This window comes from Hemitrygon akajei, chromosome 31, assembly GCF_048418815.1.
Source record: "Hemitrygon akajei chromosome 31, sHemAka1.3, whole genome shotgun sequence".
Lineage (NCBI taxonomy): Eukaryota > Metazoa > Chordata > Chondrichthyes > Myliobatiformes > Dasyatidae > Hemitrygon > Hemitrygon akajei.
The window spans coordinates 29,874,969-29,894,820 of record NC_133154.1 but is presented as its reverse complement, the minus strand read 5'-3'; positions in this window follow the sequence as shown (position 1 = coordinate 29,894,820).

Genomic DNA, 19,852 nt, shown 5'->3' with positions numbered 1-19,852 from the left:
GAAAAGCATAGCAAAATCTGGCCAACTATTTTCTTGTAAGCACTGCAAATCATCTTCCAGTTCAATCACCCTGTTGAGAACTCTTCTTCTGCTCAGTTACCTGATTTATGTTTGTAGCAGGAGATTGATGTGCTCCTTGTCCAGGTTTTCACAGTTTAAAAAAAAATATTCTCGAGTGAACTGGGCTTAAAGCTACTAAATAACTTGATTCCTTAATCTTTTTTACTGACTGTGATTTAATTTTCAAAGGCATTAATCTGTTTTTTTTGAGAATTCAATAGTTGTTAAAAATAATCAGTACTTTTATGTGTCATGGCTTGATTTGCAGTGAAGTGTTTTTTTTCAGTTTTGCAGGAGCCATTGCTACATCTGTACGTTGCTTTCCACAGACTGGGCATAATAGAATGAGACAAATTCGATCACCAGTCCATGTAAAACCTATTGTTAAGTACATTTCATTTTAAACATGAACTTTTTTGTGTCCATTTTTGCACTAGTACAGTGAAATGACTCAAATAATTGTAATTCTTCATAGTTAACCGTAGCAGAGTTGTCCATAAGCCTAGGCTGAGAATTCTCCTTTTCCATCTCCAATCTCCTCTTCAAAAATTGCTGAACTGGACCGTCTTCAGAATGAAAATTTCCCTCCAATTTTGTTTGTTTGTATCCATAAGTTAGTCGGCGGCACCCAAGGGGATGTTGAAGGAGGTAATTGGGGAGGGAAACCAACATCACAACAAGTCCATTCAATATTCGGAAAACACACTTTACGCTTGTCTACAGTCTACCGCCTTCCCCTCCGTGCAATACAGCGCTCACCAATTATCAGCCTACCGTCCTCCCCTCTATGCCATACAACACTCACCAATTATGAATTGCCTCCCCTATCTTCTGTCAAAAACTGAGATTGGACTGAAACGAATAAACACAGTCCCACTGCACACTGCTATACTGGGCTGAGAGACCTCTAATGAGAATTCTAACAGAGCTGTTTGGCACTGTCCACCACGGCAAGTACAGGCATCGCCCGTTTCATGAACTTTAAAGTAATGTTTATTTTCTTAATCATGATCTCATGTGGAATCTCTAGTGACCTTTCATGGAAACCTAGTGTTCCGTGGATCCCCATTGAGAAACCCTGCTCCAGATAATCTACTGGACTGGGAATCATTGCCAAATAAGAATTTAGTTATGAGGTATTTGTTGTTAGATACAACATGTAAGTTTATGAAAATTGGGTTCTGTGTCTGCCCTGAATGATTCCAGCTGGTTACTGGCTTGGTAGCTGATTTAGAACAAAGAGCCATAAATTACCAGTTGTCACTTGTGGGAGAAGGGAAATGAATAGATATTCATCTAAAACATTACTATTAACACTTTTTCTAAAGTAAATTGTCGTGAAATATCCACAAAGAAGAAAGCAGAGGCGATGCAGATTCAAAGGATGGGCCGTGCACGTGCATTCAAAGCTGAAGTGCAGCTTGTTCAGGGTAAAGTTGCAGACAGAGTTCGTATCACCATTGGAGTTGAAGTGAGTGTCTGGACCAGAGGCAAAATAGTGATAACTTCTTTGATTAACCATCACAGAACAAGGGTAAGTGCCCTACATGGAACACATGGAGAATGGATCGGGACAATAAGGAGCAACTGGCCAGTGTGGACTCCTTTCCCTGGGTATTACCTTTTCTATTATTTCACTATTCTGGACGGTCAAGGAAACCGAGAGAGTATATGAATTCACGTGCTTGTTAGTTTAGATAATAGTTACTTGTTCATAATCACAGATTCTCTCTGTGCCTCTCTGACCATTGTTACAAGGGGGATCCTTGTAACAGTGCAGATGGATACATCCCAAAGATGAAGAAGCTTTTAAAAGTCAATAGAAGGGAAATTAAAAAGTCATAAAGAGAGAAAAGATGAAGTGTGCAGGTAAGCTAGCCAATAATACAAAAGAGGATATCCATTTTTTTTCAGATATATAAAGATTGAAAGAGAGCAGAGAGTGGATATCGGGCTGCTGGAAAATGACACTGAAGATGTAGTCATGGGGTCAAAGAAATGGTGAACCAACTTACTTTGTGTCAGTCTTCACTGTGTCATGGTCCTCGCTGGCATTTCCCACCTTTTCCCTTTCCTCCGTAATTGGTCCTTAATCCCCACACTTGATTCCCAATCTTTCCCAATTCCTCTCAATCACCAGCATGTGGTTTCCATTAGCCACCAGAGGATGAGACCCCGACAGCTCCGGTCAGCCCTAGCCAGATTGTTGGTCGACTCTCAGAAAGAGAGGAACCTTGCTCCAAGTCTTCAACCCCGTATCTCTTGGTGAATCAGGTCTCCCTAGTCCTGACTCAGCCTGGTCTCGATTCTGTGCTCGCTACGTAGATTCTGCCTCCTGATCCTGCCTCCATGTCAGAGTCCTGCACTTGTGTTCATTCTTCCTGCCATGTCCCTGTAACACACTGTTGCAGAAATTTGAGAGTGTCAGGGGACAGTAAAGAGTGTTGTCACTATTACTAAGGAGAAGTTGGTCGGGAAGCTGAAAGGTCTGAATGATGTGTCTTTGAGTCCATGCCTACAGCTTATGGTCATTCCATTGTTAGTACTCTATATTTAGTTAATTGACATGTGATTATATGTGTTGTCTAGTTTAGTGTATTCCAACTTGTTCCAATAATGATACAGACATTGATGCTCAAGCCAATGATACAATAATGATGCTGACCTAAGTATTGTATAAGAACATACCACACATGATGAACCAAATCCTGAGAAGTATTTATCAATGTTCTGTTTGCCCTGTAGCACCTGTGGGTGCTGGATGTAGGGGCAATGTATGAGAATTGACAGCAGTCCAAACAAGCTTTGGTTCCTACTTAAAGACCCAAAAAACTGATTATTCCTCTCACTAAACAAACCTATTCAGCTGATATTCCAACCTGTCAACTCCGCAACGTCGTCCAAGTTTGGCTCCCTGATTATTGTGCCTTCAATGGAGCCACTGGTCTGAATTTAATATAATAGCAGTTAGTATTTAATAAACATGAGGGATATAATTACCAATATAAGGATTATAATCAAAGGTTATAATGTCTCATGTTAATTCCTTTTAATAAATACAATATTTGTCCCTCTCTGATCCACCCCACAGTTCCTGCCCTTTACTGGTTTAAAATCCAAAATCCAGTTACATGCACTTGAGAACTTCACAATTTGAATACCATGCATGATTTTTTAGGGAAATCGAATTTTCTGAAACTATCACCTGAAGAACATTTAACATTAGAAACTTCTATTACCATATAACCATATAACCATATAACAATCACAGCACGGAAACAGGCCATTCCGGCCCTCCTAGTCCGTGCCGAACTCTTAATCTCACCTAGTCCCACCTACCCGCACTCAGCCCATAACCCTCCACTCCTTTCCTGTCCATATACCTATCCAATTTTACCTTAAATGACACAACTGAACTGGCCTCTACTACTTCTACAGGAAGCTCATTCCACACAGCTATCACTCTCTGAGTAAAGAAATACCCCCTCGTGTTTCCCTTAAACTTTTGCCCCCTAACTCTCAAATCATGTCCTCTCGTTTGAATCTCCCCTACTCTCAATGGAAACAGTCTATTCACGTCAACTCTATCTATCCCTCTCAACATTTTAAATACCTCGATCAAATCCCCCCTCAACCTTCTACGCTCCAATGAATAGAGACCTAACTTGTTCAACCTTTCTCTGTAACTTAAGTGCTGAAACCCAGGTAACATCCTAGTAAATCGTCTCTGCACTCTCTCTAATTTATTGATATCTTTCCTATAATTCGGTGACCAGAACTGTACACAATATTCCAAATTTGGCCTTACCAATGCCTTGTACAATTTTAACATTACATCCCAACTTCTGTACTCAATGCTCTGATTTATAAAGGCCAGCGTTCCAAAAGCCTTCTTCACCACCCTATCTACATGAGACTCCACCTTCAGGGAACAATGCACTGTTATTCCTAGATCTCTCTGTTCCACTGCATTCCTCAATGCCCTACCATTTACCCTGTATGTTCTATTTGGATTATTCCTGCCAAAATGTAGAACCTCACACTTCTCAGCATTAAACTCCATCTGCCAACATTCAGCCCATTCTTCTAACCAGCATAAATCTCCCTGAAAGCTTTGAAAACCCACCTCATTATCCACAACACCTCCTACCTTAGTATCATCAGCATACTTACTAATCCAATTTACCACCCCATCATCCAGATCATTTATGTATATTACAAACAACATTGGGCCCAAAACAGATCCCTGAGGCACCCCGCTAGTCACCGGCCTCCATCCCGATAAACAATTATCCACCACTACTCTCTGGCATCTCCCATCTAGCCACTGTTGAATCCATTTTATTACTCCAGCATTAATACCTAATGACTGAACCTTCTTAACTAACCTTACAGATGCAGAAATAAGAAATGTCATTTCTTCAAAGAATTCTGGTAAAGCTCCAAGTCCAGATGGGTATACAACAGAATTTTTCAAAATTTTTTATTCTCCTCTTTCTCCTTGGTTGTGTAGAGTTTTTGAAGAAGCTATTAGATTAGGTAAATTACCACAATCATTTTATAGAGCTTCTATTTCCTTATTTTTTTAAAAAGGACGAAGATCCTACTGATTGTACATCCTATAGACCAACATCCCTGTTGAATGTAGATTCTAAGATCTTTACCAAAATATTGGTGACTAGGTTAGAGAAGGTGTTACCTCAAATTATCTCTGGGGACCAAACTGGATTTATCAAAAACTGTTATTCATCTTTTAATATCAGGAAATTAAGGAAAATTGTTTATACTCCTTCATATACTACTCCAGAATGTGTCATTTCATTAGATGCTGAGAAAGCATTTGATAGAGTAGAATGGTCATATTTATTTAGTGTGCTTGAGAAATTTAATTTTAGTCCGACATTTATATCTTGTATTAAATTGATATATCATACCCCAGTTGCTTCGGTTCTTACCAATAATCAAAGATCTCCCTTTTTTCGCCTATTTCGGGGTACTAGGTAAGGTTGTCCTCTTAGTCCATTACTATTGGTTATTGCCCTGGAACATTTAGCAATAGCTATTTGAGAATCACCTAATATTCTTGGTATTACCCATGGGAATGGGATAAATAAGTTATCATTATATGCAGTCGAGTTGTTATTATATCTTACTGATCCTGAGAAATCCATTCCCTCAGTTTTATCTCTGTTGGCTCAGTTTAGTAACTTTCCTGGTTACAAACCAGACCTTAGGAGCAAATTGTTTCCCCTAAATATGCTGATTCCAATTTATGGAAGTTTACCTTTTAGATTGGTTACCGATCACCTTATATATTTAGGTGTTAAAATTACAAAAAAGCATAAGGATTTATTTAAGGCTAATTTCTTACTTTCAATCGACCAGATTAAACATTTGTTTACCAAATGGTCATCATTGTCTTTGTCACCAATCGGTCAGATCAATGCTATTAAGATGATTATTTTACCTAAATTTTTATTCCAAAATCTTTTTTTGATAAGGTTGAGTCTAAAATTTTTTCATATATATGGTAGAATAAAAATCCTAGGTTAGGTAAAAGATACTTCCAGAAACCTAAAAAGGAGGGTGGACTGGCTTTGCCGAATCATAGATTTTATTACTGGACAATTAATATCCAATATATGAAATTTTGGTTATGGGACCTGGATATAACTTCAAGTCCTCACTGGGTAAATTTGGAAATCAGATCTGTGCAAGGGTTTTCATTGGGTTCTATTGTAGGGACTTCACTTCCCTATGCTCTTTCTAAATTATATAAACAAATGGATAATCCGATTGTTAAGTGCACCTTACGAATATGGTTTAAATTTCAGAAATTTTTTGGGTTGAATCAATTTATTCTAGCAAATCCTAGTTTATATAATTTCTTTTTTCATCCCTCTATTATGGATCAAACCTATTTAGCTTGGAAAACTAAAGGTATATTACGATTTTCTGATTTATTTCTGAATAATTGTTTTACGTCTTTTGAACAATTATCTAATAAATATAATTTACCTAGATCCCATTTCTTTAGATATTTACAGATTTGAAACTTTTTAAATACTGTGCTTCCTACCTTCCCGAATCTGGATTCTATGAGTATTTTGGAAAAGATTTTGGATATAAATCCTTTTCAGAAAGGTGTAATAGCAACTGTTTACAATATAATTATGAAAATGCATCCAGATGTATCTAATAAAATTAAGAATGATTGGGAAAGGGAACTTCAGCTTACTTTACCTATTGAAAAATGGGGGAAAAATTCTTCAGTTACTTAATTCATCCTCTATATGTTCCAAACATTCGTTGATACAGTTTAAAGTAGTGCATTGGGCCCATATGCCTAAGGATAAATTAGTTCATTATTATTCCCATATAAATCTTTTATGTGATAGATGTCATTCTGAGATAGCCTCTCTAACTCACATGTTTTACTGGAAAGATATCTTCGATATTATTTCAACGCTATTGAGTATTGATTTACAACCTCATCCTATTACTGCAATTTTGGTTTACCAATGATAGAACCAAATTATTTAACTCCTTCAGCTCATCGGATGATTGCATTTCTTACATTAATAGCTAAAAGATCTAATTTTGAATTGGAAAGAGATCAATCCTCCGACCATATTTCATTGGTTCTCTCAAACTATGCTATGTTTAAACTTAGAAAAAATTAGAAGCGTTATATATGATCCTTCTATTAAATTTGAAAAGACTTGGCCATTTATTCAACATTTTCACATGATGTAATTTGACCTTTTCCAAACCTATTTCTTTTTTTTTTAAACTTTTTGTCCTACAAACATTTGTATATATGTAGAGAGGATCAGAGTTGATGACACTTATGGTTCTTTTTCTTTTTTTTTAAATGCTACAAACAGCCCACGTTTCTTTTTATTTTTCTTCTTTTTTTTAGTTTTTGGTTAGTTTTGGGTAGATTAGTGTTTTTGGGGTATATATTTTTTCTTTTTTCTTAATTGTTATTCCATTTTTTGCTCTGTGTACACTATATTTGTATTTTGTATGATTTTGGGAGGCTTAATTCCCTTGTATTATTGAATATATATTCATTTATGTTCGCTATTAACAATGTAATCCCAATAATTGTGTATTAATATTTGCTATTTTCTTAATATTAATAAAAAGATTGAAAAGGAAAAATGAACTATAGTGATCTCACCAGACTTGCTTATGAAGGTAAGTGCAAATATTGGCTCCCCTTTCCCACCTCAATTTTGAACGTTCACAAGCTGATATTTTGTTTCACACTTTCATTCCCAACCTACTTGAGCCACAATAATTTATTTGATATTCATTAATGTGAGACTATCTTAATAAATGTCACTGATTCCTATTGCAATGATAATTCCAGTCAAGATGGCACCTACGTACAACACTCCCTCAGTCAATATCTTCTGGATAGAATATGGAACTATTTATTTCACTCCTTTACATCTGTTTTCCATTTTGAATGTGTTTCTGGAACTGTTAGAAACTGTGATTTAAAGTTTGGAGATCAATGGAGTGATCCAGCACTTGGCTCTCTCTGAGAAGATTCCGGAAAGCAGCAAGCGCAACCAAACCTCAAGGCGAAGAAAATGTGATCCATTGTTTAAATCAATTCCAATGATAGAAGCTTCCACAGTTCGCCAATTAAAGCCCTTTGTGGCTCTCTTTTGATGATGTTGGAAGATGTTAACGAGGTTTCTGCAATTATGGATAAACTCTAAGGCCTATAAAATTTTCAGCCTTAGGGTTTTTATATTCTGTACTTTTGGGTTGGGTTGAGGGGGATTTGGGGGTTGATGATCTTGTTGCTTTTTTTGTGGGGGAGGGAGATTTTGGTCGATGTTCTCATTGTGTTTTTGTTTGTTTTTATGCGAGGGAGAGGGATTTAGTGGCCAACATTTTGTTGCATTCTATGTGGGGGGACAGGGGTTTGGGGAGTTGATGATTGTGCTGACAAATTTTTTTGTGTAGGGGGGATGGGCTAGCTGTTTCTCTCTGAACTATCTTCCATGTTTTTCTTTGTTTCATGGCTATCTGAGTTGCATATTGCATACATACATTGATAATAACTTAAACTTTGAATCAATAATCCCTACTCTTACCTACAAAGATATAGCCATCATTTTCTTCTACTCCCCGGAATGTTCTAAATGCAATAGAGAACAACTTTCTGCTTCATACCAGACCTTTATGAAAGTTTCACGGATTTACCAGCATATACAAACTACTAGTACTTGAATCCACACTTCCAGGTGGTGGGATGAGGATCCAAAATCTAAGTTCATCCACACATATATATCCTGATACTTATTATTGCAGTTACATTGATTTGGTTAATTTGAAAGATTACCGATTTGTTCATACAGTTACATTGCGGTGAAATGTAGCACCTATGTTACTTAACAAATCTATTAGCTAAAACTATTCAATCGACTTGTATAAAGCAATACCCTGCTGGAGGAACTCAGTGGATCAAACAGCATCTGTGGTAGGAAAGGAATTGTCAACATTTTGGGTCAAGACTCTGTGCTGAGGACACCTCTATCAGTTCTAATACATGATCTTGACCCAGCATCAACAATTTCTTTACCCACACCCCCACCAACAGATGCTGCTCGACCCACTGAAGATTCCTACATCTTCCTGTCTGTTGTTCCAGATTCCAGCACCTGCAGTCTTGCGTATCTCTGCTGAATGTTCATCTGTTCTCGCATTTCAGTTTTCAATTGTTCATTGCTGGTGATCAGATTCATTGCCTGGATAATTAGTGTGATCCAGTAATCACACTGATCGTGGATTGATGGTGGGAATGTAGCAGCCAGAGGGAGATGACAAGTTCCCCATCAGGCTCTGGGAGGAAACTCTGCTGGTGAGAGAGAGATCCACAAAACACAGAGCAGAGTGGAGGAAGATCACATTATCAACACAGGATCGGTATTGGATAGAGCTGACTGCTGACCCAGAACACTGAGCCAGCAGATAAGTAGGATGTGGGAGCTGACATTCTGTGCCAGGGAGAGTTTGATGAACTCTCCAAGGATAAACAGACCCTTTTATAATTAAAGAACTGATTGTTCAGGTAATTGTGGTACAGTATGGACAGGTATATGAGAGGATTGAAAAAACATGGATAAGAACTGGACACACACAAAATGCTGGTGGAACACAGCAGGCTAGGCAGCATCTATAAGGAGAAGCACTGTCGACGTTTCGGTCCTGACGAAGGGTCTCGGCCCGAAACGTCGACAGTGCTTCTCCTTATAGATGCTGCCTGGCCTGCTGTGTTCCACCAGCATTTTGTGTGTGTTGTTTGAATTTCCAGCATCTACAGAATTCCTCGTGTTTGCTTCTCAAATTCACTACTGCGAAGAACTGGACATGTAGCTTTATAATTAGCTACCAATAACTAGGCAGAGTCTGTAACCTTTATGCGGGAATGCATAAAATGTGTATGAGGAGATTTTTGGTGGTGGTAACTCTGGACTCCTACAACTACTGAAGAAATGTCCACAACCCTGTCTCGGAGATGGACTCTCTGCTTTGAAATCTGTACATGTTTACCTGGAGTAGGTAATGTATGTACACAAGTAGAGGTTGTGAGACTAAAAAGTAACAAGAATTGTATGAAACTACATGCCGAAGTTTTGATGTGCTTGAACTAATCATGATTAATCGAGAAAAATCAGGCAAAATTATTGTGTGTCGTGTTTCTCATGCACTGTCCTGAATACAAAATAGAGTATTCAGTGCGTGGTAGGGGAAGTGTTGGGGGACAATGTCCATGGACTGTGGGAGGCTACAGGAGAGGATTCAGTGGATTCAGTAGGTGGGAAATGCAGGTGATGGGAAAGAGTGTCAGTGGGTTATGGGAGGGGATTTACTGAGTGGAGAAAGTCCATGATTGTGGAGAGTGTCTGTGGGCTGTGTGAGGGGATTTAATGAGTGGGACATATTACACTAGGTCATGGGGAAATGATGATCTCATTCACATCCCTGTGGTTCTGAGATTTACCAGCAAGAGTCTGTGGATAAACTGGGGGAAAATTCCTGAACCCACTTTAAATGTACACATCTTTCTTGACTACTTTCTTCCAATGGATGCAATCAATATTGCCAGAGAGCCCACTACAGTTACCAGTGTAGCAAAAGTGTTAGCATTCTCCCTCATGAATTCCACAAAACTCCATTTTGTTGCCTCTTCATATTTCTTCTTCAGGTACTTGTAGCTCTGCTGAGACCTTTCCGCATCCTCCATCCTGCCTTCAACTTTGTATTTCTCCATCTCACTCCTCATATGCTCCATGGCTTCCTTCAGCTCTTCCATACTGCACTTTTTACCCTCCTCAAACCTTTTCATGATCTGCTTGATGATTTCCTTTTTCCTGTATTCCTCAAATGCCTTCCTCCTCTGCTCCATCATCTTCATCTCCTGTTTCACCCTTAAGAGCTCCTTTTGCAAAGCTGACAAAAAGGGCAAAGGATAAATTGGTTAGTCTGTGCAGAGAGTGTTGAATGGGTCACTTCCCTAGGTGTCTGTGACAGGATATTGAGAGGGAAGAACACTTACTGTTCAACTTAAGAAACACACATAAAATACTGGAAGACCTCAGCAAGTCAGACAGCATCTATGGAAATGATAGACAGTCAATGTTTCAGCTACGTCCTGGTTTCAGGACTGAAAGGGAAGGAGGAAGATGTCAGAATAAAAAGGTTAGGTGAGGGGTAAGATACTAGCTGGAAGGTTACAGGTGAATCCAGGTGGCTGGGAAAGTTCAAGGGCTGGAGAGGAAGCAATCTGATAGAAGAGGAGAGTAAACTATCTGAGAAATGGGAGGAGGAGGGAACTCAGGGGGTAGTAATAGACTGGTAAGAAGTAGTAAGAGATCTGAGTGGGGAATAGAGGAAGGAGTGGTGGGAACCTGGTTTACCAGAAGGAAAATCAATATTCATGCTATCAGGTTGGAGGCTTTCAAAACAGAATATAAAGTTGTGTTCAACTACCCTGAGCATGGCATCTTCTTGGCACAAGAGGAGGCCAGCAATCAATATGTCGGAACGGGAATGGGATTTGTAATTAAAATGTTTGGCCACTGGGAACTGCCGCTTGCGGAGGACGGTGCAGAGGTGCTTGACAAGGCAGTCGCCCAATTTACAAAGGGTCTCACCAATGTAGAGGCCACATCGGGAGCACCAGATGCAATAGACTCCCGCAGATTTGCAGGTGCAGTGTCGTTCCACCGGGAAGGACTGTTTAGGGCTCTGAATGGAGATGATGGAGGCAGTGTATGGGCAGGTGTAGCATTTAGCCTGCCCAGGAGGGAGATATTTGGGGGAGTGGAGACAAATGGATAAGGGAATCACGAAGGGAGCAATTTCTGTGGAAAGCAGAGGGAGGGTTACTAAAGATACATTTTGTGTAGAATCCCTTTGGAGATGGCAGATGTTCGAGAGGATGATGTGTTGTATGTAGAGTCTCGCAGGGTGGTGGGTAAGGACAAAGGAACACTAGCAATGTTAAGATTGCAGGAAAATGGGGCCAGTACGCATATTCCGGAAATGAAAGAGATGTGGGTGATGTTATCGTCAATAATGGAGAGAGGGAAATCCTATTCTTTAAAGAAGGACATCGCTGTTCAACCGGTTTTGTTTCCAAAAAGTCTCAGATTATTCTTCACAAATATGCATGCAATCAAAAACAACATACTTAATCTCAATCTCCTCCACTCCTTTGTCAGCCCCTAGAAATACTCCTGACAGAAGAGATAAATGTGACCTTTCTCCATGACCCTAAGGGATGGGAAACTCTCCTGCTCCCCCTCTGCATCTTTCATAACAGTCAGAACAAATCTTGGAAATGGGCTGTCCTACAGCCTATTAAAGTGCTAGTTCTTAATGTGCCAGTACGTGGACTCTGCCCACATTGTGATTGAATGAGCTCTGCCCACAACAGGTCCAAGCACAGCACCAGGTGTATTGGAGAATGGTACAGTATACCCCATGAACTGTATCATTTCCAACCTCGAAGTCAGTAGCCAGTGGTGTCTTTTTCCAGGGACTAGGATGAGAGGAATCATCTTACAGGATACATGGCAGTCCATCTTCTCACTGTCAATGGACACCAACACCCGAAACTACCACTAATACCTGAACCATCCAGGCAGTAGCCACTTATAGCTGACATGTGCATTCCACTCTCTGCAGCAAGTCTGCCAGACCCACCAGCTTGTTCCATTTCCTAACCCCAATATCAGTGATGGAGAAATCCTCAGACATCTCAGGGGAATCTGAGACTTTTGGTAAACACAGGGGAGAGACCCTCATTATCTCTCATTAGGTATCAGACTCAAGGATGGCCTCATTGTTCCTGGCTCTGGAAGTCCATCCATGCCATGTCCTGAAGTAGAGATGAGCAAGTCACCTTATCACAACCCTTTGCTCAGTCTCTGAACCCGAGTAAACAAGTCCAAGGAAAATATTCCTCATTACAAAATGGGCAAATCTTGGCCTACCCTGGAGTCTGAACATAAAACACAACCTTTATGGTCCAACACGAGGAAATCTGCAGATGCTGGAAATTCAAACGACACACACAAAATGCTGGTGGAACACAATAGGCCAGGCAGCATCTATAAGGTGAAGCACTGTCGACGTTTCGGGCCAAGACCCTTCGCCAGGACTAACTGAAAGGAATTTGAAAGTAGTGGGGGAGGGAGAAATGCGAAATGAAAGGAGAAGACCGGAGGGGTTGGGATGAAGCTAAGAGCTGGAAGGGTGATTGGTGAAAGTGATACAGAGCTGGAGAAGGGAAAGGATCATGGGACGGGAGGCCTCAGGAGAAAGAAAGGGGGAGGGGGAAGCACTAGAGGGAGATGGAGAACAAGCAAACAACTAAATATGTGAGGGATGGGGTAAGAAGGGGAGGAGGGGCATTAACGGAAGTTAGAGAAGTCAATGTTCGTGCCATCAGGTTGGAGGCTACTCAGCCGGTATATAAGGTGTTGTTCCTCCAACCCGAGGTTGGATTCATTTTGACAGTAAAGGAGGCCATGGATAGACATATCAGAATGGGAATGGGACGTGGAATTAAAATGTGTGGCCACTGGGAGATCCTGCTTTCTCTGGCGGACCAAGCGTTGGTGTTCAGCAAAACGGTCTCCCAGTTTGCGTCGGGTCTCGCCAATATATAAAAGGCCACACCGGGAGCACTGGATGCAGTATACCACACCAGCCGACTCACAGGTGAAGTGTCGCCTCACCTGGAAGGACTGTCTGGGGCCCTGAATGGTGGTGAGGGAGGAAGTGTAAGGGCAGGTGTAGCACTTGTTCCGCTTACAAGAATAAGTGCCAGGAGGGAGATTGGTGGGAAGGGATGAGCGGGACGATTGGTCAAGGGAGTTGCGTAGGGAGCCACCCTGTGGAAAGCAGAAAGGGGGGCGGGGGGAAAGCTGTGCTTGGTAGTGGGATCCTGTTGGAGGTGGCGGAACTTATGGAGAATTATACGTTATACCTGGAGGCTGGTTGGGTGGTAGGTGAGGACAAGGGAACCCTATCCCGAGTGGGGTGGCGGGCGGATGGGGTGAGGGCAGAGGTGCGGGAAATGGGACAGATGCGCTTGAGAGCAGAGTTGATGGTGGAAGAAGGGAAGCCCCCTTTGTTTAAAAACAGAAGACATCTCTTTCGTCCTGGAATGAAAAGCCTCATCCTGTGAGCAGATGCGGCTGAGACCAAGGAATTGTGAGAAGGGGATAACATTTTTGCAAGAGACAGGGTGGGAAGAGGAATACTCCAGGTAGCTGTGAGAGTCTGTAGGCTTATAGCAGATATCAGTAGATAAGCTGTCTCCAGAGAAGGAGACAGAAAGATCAAGAAAGGGGAAGGAGGTGTCAGAAATGGACCAGGTAAATTTGAGGGCAGGGTGAAAGTTGAAGGCAAAGTTAATGATGTCAACGAGCTCAGCATGCATGCAGGAGGCAGCACCATTGCAATCGTCGATGTAGCGAAGGAAAAGAGGGGGACGGATACCCGTATAGACTTGGAACATGGACTGTTTCACAAAGCCAACAAAAAAACAGGCATAACTGGGACCCATACGGGTGCCCATTGCTACACCCTTGGTTTGGAGGAAGTGGGAGGAGCCAAAGGAGAAATTATTGAGAGTAAGAACTAATTCTGCTAGACAGAGGAGAGTGGTGGTAGAGGGAAATTGGTTAGGTCTGGAATCCAAAAAGAAGCGAAGAGCTTTGAGACCATCCGGGTGGGGGATGGAGGTATATAGGGACTGGACGTCCATGGTGAAAATAAGGCGGTGGGGGCCAGGGAACAAAATCATTGAAAAAATTCAAAGCGTGAGAAGTGTCACAAACATAGGTGGGAAGAGATTGAACAAGGGGGGATAAGACAGTGTCAAGGTATCCAGAAATGAGTTCGGTGGGGCAGGAGCAAGCTGAGACAATGGGTCTACCTGGACAGGCAGGTTTGTGGATCTTGGGTAGGAGGTAGATACGGGAAGTGCGGGGTGTGGGAACTGTTAGTTTGGTGGCAGTGGATGGGAGATCCCCAGAGCTGATAAGGTTGGTGATGGTATAGGAGACAATGGCCTGGGGCTCCTTAGTGGGGTCATGATCAAGGGGTAAATAAGAGGAGATATCAGAGAGTTGTCGCTGTGCCTCGGACAGGTAGAGGTCAATACGCCAGACAACAACAGCTCCCCCCTTATCAGCAGGATTTATAGTGCGGTTGGGATTGGTGCGGAGGGAGAGGAGAGCAGAGCGTTTGGAAGGAGTTAGGTTGGAATTGGAACAGGGTTCCAATTATGGTCCACACCCTTCTTGTTACCCAGTTCACTGTCCCAGCAAAAATACTGGGGGTCCCCCAATCACTGGATACCATTACTCTGCCCACGAGAGGAGTCAGTGTCCCACGTATGTTTTCCATTCCCATCATCCACGGCCACCATCGGGGTAAATGCTGAGATCCCACTCCTGCAGCTATCATCCCACCATATAGCCTGTGTTCTAATCTACACTATCCAACTCCTCCCTCATCCCGTTGTATTCTCCCTTGTTTCAGCATAATACACTGGGGTTTGGATCATCCTACATTTGAATGAGAAATTCAATAATACTCTGATTACCCTTTCTAATATGATCTCCCACAAGAAGATTATTACTCTTTTTAATTACCCGGGATGACAAAAAGATACATTCCCTTGTAGGTTCAGTAGCACATTGTTTTAGAAAGCTATGAACTCCTCCTCAAGATTGCCTGGAACAATTTCATTTGTCCACACAATGTGAAAGTTCCCATCACACCCACCAATCGATTCTACCATGTATTGGATATTTTAGTTTATTGCCTCTGCCACTGTAATGCTATTATTTCATGACACCACTGTATCCTACTGCCTCCTCGTCTTCTACCATCTTTCCCTTCTCACTCCTGGTTTCCCATGCCTCCCAATATCTCCAGCCCCTTCACCCCTCTGAGACCTTCTCTTTTTATCACACCACTTCCTATAATCTCTCCGACCCTCTACCCACCCCTGACCCCAACGTCACCTCCTGCTCTGTCTTCAATACCTTGTCTGATCTTCCTCTCTCTGAAGTGGAGAGTTCTGTCCTCAGACAGGACCTTCCCTTATTCTCCATGTGCTGACATCTCAATGAGTTCAGAATTCAGAATCAGGTCTATTAACACCAACATATGATATGAAGTTGTTGTTGTGTGGCAGCAGTACAGTACAGGGCAAAGACAGATGGTCTATACATTTCAAAAATACATGAACAGTTCACAATAAAGGATTAATAAGTTTGTATTTATGTTACAGTTCGAATTACATCATATGCTAATCTCTTCTGTTGTCTCTGCACCTGTATCTCTTCAATAAGGATTACCAACTGACGACCACTACTCCTGCCTCAAATCCACCTCCTCCTCTTAAGCACCCCACCTTGGCCTTCTGTTTCTGTTTTTTGGGAGACCCAACACCAACTTCTTCTTAATAGGAACATGTCCAAGAACAACAGCACACCCCTCCCTGATCTCACTATGACTTTGGTCCTTCTGATAAACTCTGAGGTGAAGTACCCAGCATGAGTGTTTCACATTTTTAGTTTTCAGACTCAAAAAGTTAATTTTAAATCTACAGCTACACCCTGACCTCAATATTTTGAGCATTTTGTTTATTTTCTCACCAGAGGCACACATTCGTTTGGCTGTCAGCTTGCTGTCCATTTCCTGTACATGGTCTACACGAGGTTTTTCCTCTTCCAGGAAGTGGGTGAGGACAGCCCACCCCTACAGAGAACAGAAGATACAATTATTCACATCCAGCTCTCTCCCCTTACACCAGTCCATAGAGACCAGAGACGAGCTCTCACCATCAAACATCTAGTTCTGGGGATTGATGCACAATTAAGGAACTCCTCTCACTAATCTACAGGAAATTGGTAAAACCACAACTGGAGACTATGTACAATTTATATTGTGGCTTTGAATGAAGGCAGAATGTCTTTCTAATGTGGCACAAGGATAAATTTTAAAAATTACACAAAGAATAGAGAACTGGTTGTGTGAATGGATAAGGATCAGGCAAATCAAGCACAATGTAGGATAATGCAAAATACCCATTATGTCAGAAAAGTAAATAAAAGCATATTATCCAAATGGGAGAGTTTGTGAAGTTCTGAGATGTAGAGGGATCTGGGTGTCCTAGTGCATGATTCACAAAATGATTGTATGCAAGTAAGTGGGACAAATAAAGTGTAACAAAAGTAGAAGGGAAAAACTTCAGTTATATCAGGTTTTGATGAGATTACAATCTGGAATATAGTCTGTATAGGTCTTTTTTAAAACTAACACACTGGAAGCAATTCAGAGATGGGTTCCTGGACTGATACCTGGAAGGACAGATTACTTTCTTAGAGAAGGTAGGACAGTCTGGGACTAGACACTTATTTGGGAAAACCCAGAACTAGGAGTCACGGACTGAATAGTTAGTGTATGGAGGAAGGTCGTGAGTTGTAAAGCTGAGTTAGATAAACAGGTAGCTTGATCAACGGAGCTATTAAACAAGCATTTTTCTCCCAATGCTTGCTTGGTTTTTAGAACTCTGTCCATTGAAGCAGAGTGGAAGCAGTGAGTAAGGATTTTTAAGGGAGAGATTGGAAAGCTCTTAAAATTTAGCTTGAAAAGCTAATTCCCACAGCCCATGGATACTCTGCCCCATTACTGACTCTCCAACCACTGAATCCCCTTTCACATCCCACGAACATCCCTCCATCACAAGCTCTCCCTACCCACAGAATCCCCTCCCACAGCCCCACAGGCACATACCCCACCCACTGAAAAGCCTCCCACAGTCCACAACCCTTGTTCCTGATCATAGACTCAATCTACCCAGTTAATCCCATTCCAGATGTTACGGAGAGTGGAAATCAAATACGCTTTTGTTGGGTGAATGGAAGGAGACAGAGGGTGAATTTTCTGAATTCATATAAGGCAGAGGAAGGGAAAGCTGTGAGAATTGAAAAGTAAATGCCTTGCTGGAAAATATTGAACACACCTCCATCTCATTCTTAGTCCTTTCTTCATACTCCTTGATGGCCTTATCAAGATCTTTCATCAGCTCCTGGAAACCACCAGGTTTCAGGTAATGTCCGGATGTCAGGTTTTCTTTAATTGATGACATTACATTTTTTAGATGTGTCTCACATTCCTCTTCTAACTTTTCCTTGATCTTGACCATGAGAGACTTGTAATTAGAACTGATCTTTTCCTGGAAGTGAAGGAAAGATGCATAGTAAACTAGGAAACAAAGTATTATACACTGACCAGTGTCCTGCAGACCCTCCCTCTCAGTGCTGTGTCTGCATACCATCTATATCTCTGAGTCACTGTCTCTCAGGGAGAGATTTGTACACTAACATTATCTCTGAGTTGCTCTCTCTCAGGAACAGATCCATACACTGACCACTGTCTTTCAGTCTATCTCTCTCAGTGAGAGATCTGTACACTATATCACTGAGTCACTCTCTCTCAGGGGGAGATCTGTACACTGACCGGGAATGATCTGTATACAAACTGGAGTCTCTTGGCCTCTCTCATTCAGGGAGTGACGTGCACTATCTAGTGTCTTTCAGTCCCTCACTTTCAAGGTGATACGTATGCACTCTGTCTCTCACTCTCTGTCTGTATGGGCTGGGTCCAGGGACTGGTGTTCGGAGATGAGACAGTTGGTAATCACTGAACATGAGAAGCTCACCTCCAGCTGTTGGACGTATTTGTTGATGTTGTTATTCATTGATCTTTTGTGGAAGATATTGAATGCCTCTATGCTGATCATATTGTGATTCTCTATGAATTTGCTCATAGTAAGACAGCCAGGTTCTGAGAATTTTTTCATTTCATCATCATAGAATTTCAGGGCTTCATCTACTGCTGCTTGGTTTTCCACATCCGCTAATTTGGCGACATGGCTCTCCACACGTGGTAGGACCCCATCCACCATCATGCCAATGTACATCTCGGTGATTTCAACAAATCCTGTTGGGATGTTTCTGGAGGTCAGCGCCTGGAGATCCGATCACACCCTCAATTCTCACTCTCCACATCCCAATATACCCAACCCATTCTCATTCACATCCAATGGGATTCCACCTCCTCCAATTCCCTCCCATCATTCATACTTCCAATGGTATCCCACCCCTTTCCCATTCAATCCCACAGTCTATACTCCCAGTGGGTCCAAAACCCTTCCCATTGAATCCCACAGTCCATATTCCCAATGGGACCCCACCCCTTTCCCATTCAATCCAACAGTCCTATTCACAATGGAACCCTACACCTCCCCATTCACTTGTAGTGAACTCCATCTCTTTCCATTCATTCCTACCCTCTGCACACATGCTGGTATCCCACAACACTCCACTCATGCTCAATGGGATCCCAACCCCCTCATATTCACTTCCATCGTCCACACTTGCAATAGATCTCAGCCCCTTCCCATTCACTTCCCTTGTACGCATTTCTAATGGCTTCCAAATTCCTCCCCATTCAATCCCACTGTCTACATTGCCATGTACTCTGATAGTAAATTCCCATTCCAGGTGAGTGTTTTAGGCTGAGACCCTTCACCAGGACTGGAAATGAATGGGAGAAATCAGGATGGGAATGTGGGGGAAGGGAGGAAGAAGTCCAAGGTGGCAGGTGATAGGTGAAACTGGGAGGGGCGGAGAGGGTGAGGTAAAGAGATGAGAAGTTGATTTGTGAAAGAGACAATGGGTTGGAGTGGGAGAAATCTGATAGGAGTTGGTAGAAGATCATGGAAGAAAGGGAAGGGAAGGAGAAACAGAGGGATGTGATGGGCAGGTAAGAGGTTTGAAAAATTGATGTTCATGCCATCAGTTTGAAGACTACCTAGACAGAATATAAGCTGGCCTCATCGTGGAAAAAAAGAGGTCTTGGACTGACATGTTGGAATGGAATGGGAAGTAGAATTGAAATGGGTGTCCAGCAGGAAATCCCGCTTTTTGTGGCGGACAGAGTGAAGGCGCTCAACTTGAGTGCATGAACATCGATTTCTCGACCTCTGGTAATTCTCCTCCCTCCCCATTTCCTTCACCGACTCCCTGTTCTTGCTTTCCTCACACACCTTCTCTTCTCACCTGCCCATCACCTCCATCTGGTAATCAAACCCCTTCCCCTTTCTTCCATGTTCTTCAGTCCTCTCCTATCAGATTCACCCTCCTCCAGCCCTTTATCTCTTCCACCAATCAGC